Source organism: Triticum urartu, unplaced genomic scaffold, assembly GCF_003073215.2.
Source record: "Triticum urartu cultivar G1812 unplaced genomic scaffold, Tu2.1 TuUngrouped_contig_4390, whole genome shotgun sequence".
NCBI classification, from domain to species: Eukaryota; Viridiplantae; Streptophyta; class Magnoliopsida; order Poales; family Poaceae; genus Triticum; species Triticum urartu.
Window position 1 is genome coordinate 781 of NW_024114975.1, and position 6854 is coordinate 7634.

General features: G+C 42.9%; 1 pseudogene; it reads right to left on the minus strand.

Annotated features, from left to right (window-relative positions):
- Positions 1-732: 732 nt before the first annotated feature.
- On the minus strand, positions 733-1577 carry LOC125527752 (annotated as a pseudogene).
- Between the last annotated feature and the right edge of the window lie 5277 nt (positions 1578-6854).

The following is a 6854-nucleotide window of genomic DNA, read 5'->3' on the forward strand; positions in this document are numbered from 1 at the left end:
TTTCACCAGCTTGATGGGTCCAACGTGTGCTTACAAGAAGAAAGCCTAGTGGGGCATTGGCTTGTGTGGTGTGATATCACTTATTGATAAAACATCCCTTCAATTTTTTAATAATAAAACATATAAAAATGTTTTTGTTGTTTTTCACTATGTTTTTTGTTGTTGAGGGAAGCGAGAGCGTTCCTTGTGGCACAGTTGTTGTATAAACTTTAAAAAATGAAGTAAGTTTTTATACTCCACTCAATGTGTTTATTTCTCGCTTCTACTCTAATGCTTACTTCACTTATGAATTAACCCAGGCACTTTACCATGTAGAGATAGGGATGGACAAGGTGACTTTTTGCATATGAATTTCTCATTTACTAAATGGGCGGGTAAAGCTTGCCTCAGTCCTGTTAATTAAAGTGAAAGAGTAGCTCAAGATCCTAATACACAAAAAGCCATAGAGGAAGAACAAGACTAGTATGTTTTTCGGGAGCAACTAGTTAACGAGCGCTTCTTCGGAAGCCTCGCAACGATCAACGTCACTTAGCGCGCTCTATAGATTTTCATATCGAGCATACATATACTTCTTTTTCAGTGAATAATATATATTACTTTCCTTTTTAGAATCAAAATGAATGTGAAAGTTTGTTCAAATCAAATCGTAACGGTGTTAAAAAATCAAATCAAATCGTAACGCATTGTATACGTGGTCGAGCACGATCGAATTGGTATTGTTCTAAATATTTCATGTTTATTTCAAAGCAACGGTTGCCATGCAAATTACCGTGCCCGCCCCCAGAAAATACAAAGAATACAGATCTGGAACAAGCATGGCGTGGCCATGCATCAAGAACGCCGGAAGTTTGCCTTGATGGTCTGCACGGTGTGCTGGTCCGTGAGGAGCGTCTTGGCGACGAGATCGTCGGGGAGCGCCCCGGCGAAGAGGGAGTTGCCGAGGAGCACCAGCCCCGGGTTCTGGCTGCTGAGGGAGGCGTAGAGCGTGGCCGGCGCGGTGCCGTTGTTGTGGAGGAAGTGCACGAGCCCCTGCGGCACCGCGCAGACGTCGCCCTTGCGGAGCACCTTGGCGTAGAGCTTGTTGTCCGGGTAGGAGGAGACGAAGCCGAAGTAGACGGAGCCCTCCAGCACCAGCGCCGTCTCCGCCGCCCTCGGGTGGTAGTGGGGCGGGAGCAACGCACGGCGCGACGTCGAGGCGGACGTGGGCCTCCCCCAGCGTGTTCAGGCCCGGGATCTGCACCTGGTTCGCCGTGAACCCGAAGCGCTTGCTCGTCGTAACGCCCGGCTTGTCGAGGCCGCCGAAGAGGAAGTCCTCCGCCACCACCGCCGCCGGGTCCTTGCACGCCACCCCGTTCTCGTGCACTGCAGTGCAGGTACGCGCACATCACCATGGATGATGATCTCATAGAAACTGAAGAGCTGCCACGAGCACGACGTTTATTTTCATTATCTTTGGACGTGGGGTCGGCGACGCAGAAGTCCTGGAGAGGGTTAGGGTCGAAAGCCTCGACATGGCCGGAGCCGAGAGTGACGACGGCGAGCGCCAGGAGCAACGTCGCAGCAGCCATGGCGAGCCTTCTCGATCAGCAAAATGTGCAAGGAGCGACGACTGCCGTATTGAGTATTGACTGGAGAGGACTCCACTATATAGTACAGGGACATTAATAGGCTTCCATGAATGCGCAGGCAATATTTTGGTAGTATCTTATATCATATACCAATGCAACATTCGCACACTTATGACCTTCAATTTATAGGACGGAAATTATATGAAGAAAGATTTAAATCATTATTTTTTAGAATGTATTTAACTCATTATTTAGCTTTTACTATTGCAAGTCGAATTTAAGGTTCTCAGGGAGGACGTAGTCATCCTCTCAAGATTCTAGTCATGATATTGCTTGAAAGAAGCCCGACTTACCTATATTATTTTTTAGATGAACCTTACCCGTATTATCTTGAAAGAAGCCCGACTTACTTATATTATCAAAGGACCCAGTCGAGCCCTAACTAGAAAAGTGCATGGGTGACCAAATTTAGGACAAAGTAGGCGCGGAAGAATCACATGCAACGAAACATCCCTCACGAGTTCCAAACCTGACCTTCGTTAAGCTGCTTCGACTACGGGAACCACAAGGAAAACCGAACACGAGCGGGAATGTGGGAGTGGGTCCTTCAATAGGCCGCTAAGATGACGTTTCACCAACTTCATGGGCCCATATTAAAAAAACTTGATGGGCCAAACGTGTGCTTACAAGTAAAAACCAAGTGGGGCATGGGCTTGTGTGGTGTGATATCATTTATTTTTTGTTTGCTGTTGAGGGAAGTGGAAGCAGTTCCTTGTAGCACGGTTGTTCTATTCCAAAGGGTACCAAATATGTTGTACAATCCTTTAAAAAATGAAGTATGGCATTATACCCCAGTCAGTGTGTTTATTTTTCGCTTCTACTCTAATGCTTACTTCACTTATGAATTAATCCATGCATTGTGCCATGTAGAGATAGGGATGGACAAGGTGACTCTTTGCATATGAATTTTTCATTTTCGAAATGGGCGGGCAAAGTTTGCCTCAGTTCTGTTAATTAAAGTGAAAGAGTAGCTCATGATAGAAGTAAACCGAGAAAAAAAAATCAAGATCATAAAACACAAACAACCATAGTAAAGCAATCGATCGAAGGAAGAAGAAGACTAGTACGATTTTCATTGTAATTTTAATTTTTACTAGTCGTTCCAAATACAGTTATCTTTTCATTGTACTGATCGTTTTCCTAGATAAATATCAAGTCTACGATGCCCTTTGGGGTGTCTTTCCTAAGAAAAAAGGCCCCTTGTTTTTTATCCATCAACGGTGGGTATGTCACCACTGATGGGTGGGTGACCCATCAATGGTGAAAAAGTACATACTGTAGAAAAAGAAAGAAAATGCTCATGTATGTTGATATATATGTTCATATATGTAAAATAAAATACAACGCTAATCTTCTACTTAAAACATGATTCTGTAAAAAAAAATCTATACTCATGTATTAAATTGTTCATACAGTAAAAAAAGTTGTCAGACTGAAATAAAAAATTCCGAAATGCACAAATTTATGTCCATAAAATTTTTAAAAAGTTTACGTGCAAAAAGAGAAGTAAAAGACAAACACATGAAACAAAACCATATAAAAATAAAAAAATAAGGAAAGATTCAAAAACAAAGGCAAACCAAAAAAGACAAAAAAAACAGAAGAGATAAATAAAAAGAAAAGAAACAGAATAGAAAAAGAAAGAATGAATGGCATAGGAAAAAATAAAATAAAATGGGCTTGGCCAAAGACAGGCGAGGGTGTGCTTTATAGCCATCGTCTAGTGATCATTATAGTTTTGTGAGAATAAATTTCCTCTAGTTCTTTTGGCAGTGCCATGAGATTAGAGAGTTTTCTGTCCTCGCATATCCGATTATTCAGATCTGATGAGTTTGTGTTGCTATGTCAAACTTTTTTTGTTGGTCTGATTATTTGTGGAGGTGAAATCTTTCATCAACACCATGGAGAAGATATAGTGATTCGACAACATGCACTTCTAGGGGATCATCCCTCGCCCAATTACACTCATCGATCAAGGCTGCCTATCTTTTTGGATGGGCGACTCAAGGCGCTTTCAAAAACCATTATTAGTAATATTCGCGCGGGTGAAGGAGTGACAACATCGTTGCTCCAATCTAATTACAGACTCTTTATCGAAGTCTTTGAAGTATTTCTTCAGATAGAGATTGATGTCATAAAGAAGGTGTTTTCAAAAGATTTCATTGTAATTTTTAGTCATATGAGTTACAGGTGTTTGAAGAAAAAACCTATAGGATAAGAACGTACATTCGCGGGAGCTCCTATTCGTTATAGGAGAGAACCCGGACTTGGAACTCCCCACCGAGAGGACAACAGCCAAGCACACTAACCAATAGACCACGTACAACTTGTAGGGTAGTATCAGGAAAACATCTATTTGATCATTCTTCTAGTACAACATCAACATATATAATATATCTCGTATAAATTACTTGAGAAAAATATGGAATAAGAAAAATAGAGAAAATCGTGAATTCAATTATGTTCACGGATTTATATAAAATAAGTTAACATATTTAAAAAAATCATGAATTTGCAAAAAAGTTCATCAAATTTGAAAAAATGTTCATCAATTTTGAAAAAAAGTTCAATTTTTTTAAAGTTCATCGATTTTAAGGAAAAGTTCACCGAATTTGGAAAAAGTTCATCGATTTTGAAAAAAATCATCAATTTCGAAAAAAAGTTCACGAATATGAAAAAACGTTCATCCAATTTGAATTTTTTAAATTGAATTTGAAAAACACTTCATCAATGTTGAAAAATAATCATCAAAATTGAAAGAGTTGATGAATTTGGAAAATAAGTTCATCGAATTTGAAAAAAATGTTAATCTATTTGAAGCAAACGTTCACGTATTTCCAAAACAATTCATCTACCCGGAAAAAAAAAGAAAAACAGAAAACGAAAAAGGAAAACAGAAAAAGGAAAAGCAGAAAAATAAAGAAAACCTGAAATTACCGCATCCCACTGTGTGCTGTTGGTTATACCAGCTTTTTTTGGAGACACTGGCGGTTATACCAGCTGGCCTGGATGTGGGAGGTCGCCGGTTCGATTCACCCATGGAACGCTTTTTTGCGTGTTAAGAAACACAAAATTAACAGCATTGGATGGGCCGGCCCAGCGGGAGGGCTCTTTAGGCGTCCGTTTGCAATTCAGGCCATTGGTGCCATAAACGGTTCTCTCGTATAATTCTTGGATGCCGCTACAGCTCTCGGGAAACCCGTTGGTGTAATAATTTGCCTCCTTGTGTTTTGGACATTGTTGTCATAAAAAGTGTGAGATCTAATATGTTTGCTAGGTCACACAGAATGATAAAGTCTTTGGAGTCATGTGGAGTTGGGAATAAACTCCAAAGATAATCTACTGTAAGGCACCGAAGATTATCATCGAAGATATGCGTGACAGAAGTGACCCCAAAAATTGTTTACACAAAGCAATTGGTTCGGTGCACGCCTGATAAATTTGGTTGCTACCGAGAAGTTAGAAGACGGAGATAAGACATAGCATTTTCTTTCATTGTTGTTCTTCTCTTTTCTTGAGCCATAGGACTACCGTACTATTAAAAGGGGTATAGTGTTCGAAACTTATGTTTCTCTCATGCTAAACTAAAACCTATGACTATGAGAAATGAGACAAATCTCCTTGTGTTTCGAATAAATACTTGCCAACAAGAGACGCAGTTCTTGCTGCGAGAGATTTGATTCGGACCAATGAATTAGCATTACTTGTTCCTCATGTAATTGTTGGGGAACGTAGTAATTTCAAAAAAAAATCCTACGCACACGCAAGATCATGGTGATGTATAGCAACGAGAGGGTAGAGTGTTATCCACGTACCCTCGTAGCCGAAAGCGGAAGTGTTATGACAACGCGGTTGATGTAGTCGTACGCCTTCACGATCGACCGATCCTAGTACTGAATGTACGACACCTCCGCGATCTACACACGTTCAGCTCGGTGACGTCCCACGAACTCATGATCCAGTAGAGCTTCGAGGGAGAGCTTCGTCAGCACGACGGTGTGATGACGGTGATGATGAAGCTACCGGCGCAGGGCTTCGCCTAAGCACTACGACGATATGGCCAAGGTGGATTTGTTGGGAAACATAGTAATTTCAAAATTTTCCTACGCACACACAGGATCATGGTGATGCATAGCAACGAGAGGGAAGAGTGTGTCCACGTACCCTCGTAGACCGAAAGCGGAAGTGTTAGCACAACGCGGTTGATGTAGCCGTACATATTCACGATCCGACCGATCAAGTACCAAACGTACGTCACCTCCGAGTTCAGCACACGTTCAGCTTGATGACGTCCCGCGAACTCCGATCCAGCAGAGCTTCACGGGAGAGTTCCGTCAGCACGACAGCGTGGTGACGGTGATGATGTTGCTACCGACGCAGGGCTTCGCCTAAGCACCGCTACGATATGACCGAGGTGGAATATGGTGGAGGGGGGCACCGCACACGGCTGGAATAGATCAACTGATCAACTTGTGTGTCTAGAGGTGCCCCCCTGCCCCCGTATATAAAGGAGCAAGGGGGAAGAGGCGGTCGGCCAGAGGAGGGCGCACCAGGGAGGAGTCCTACTCCCAATGGGAGTAGGACTCCCTCCTTTCCTAGTTGGAGTAGGAGAAGGGGGAAGGAGGAGGTGGAGAGAAGAAAGGAGAGGGGGGCCGCCGCCCCCTTCCCTTGTTCAATTCGGACGGGGGCAAGGGGGGCCGCGCGCCACCTCCTGGCTTCCCTCTCTCTTCTCCACTAAGGCCCAATAGGCCCATTACTTCCCCGGGGGGTTCCGGTAACCCCCGGTACTCCGGTAAAATCCTGATTTCACCCGGAACACTTCCGATATCCAAATATAGGCTTCCAATATATCAATCTTTATGTCTCGACCATTTTGAGACTCCTCGTCATGTACATGATCATATCTGGGACTCCGAACTACCTTCGGTACATCAAAACACAAAACTCATAATCCGATCGTCATCTAACTTTAAGCGTGCGGACCCTACGGGTTCGAGAACTATGTAGACATGACCGAGACACGTCTCCGGTCTATAACCAATAGCGGAACCTGGATGCTCATATTGGCTCCCACATATTCTACGAAGATCTTTATCGGTCAGACCGCATAACAACATACGTTGTTCCCTTTGTCATCGGTATGTTACTCGGAGATTCGATCGTCGGTATCTCAATACCTAGTTCAATATCGTTACCGGCAAGTCTCTTTACTCATTCCGTAATACA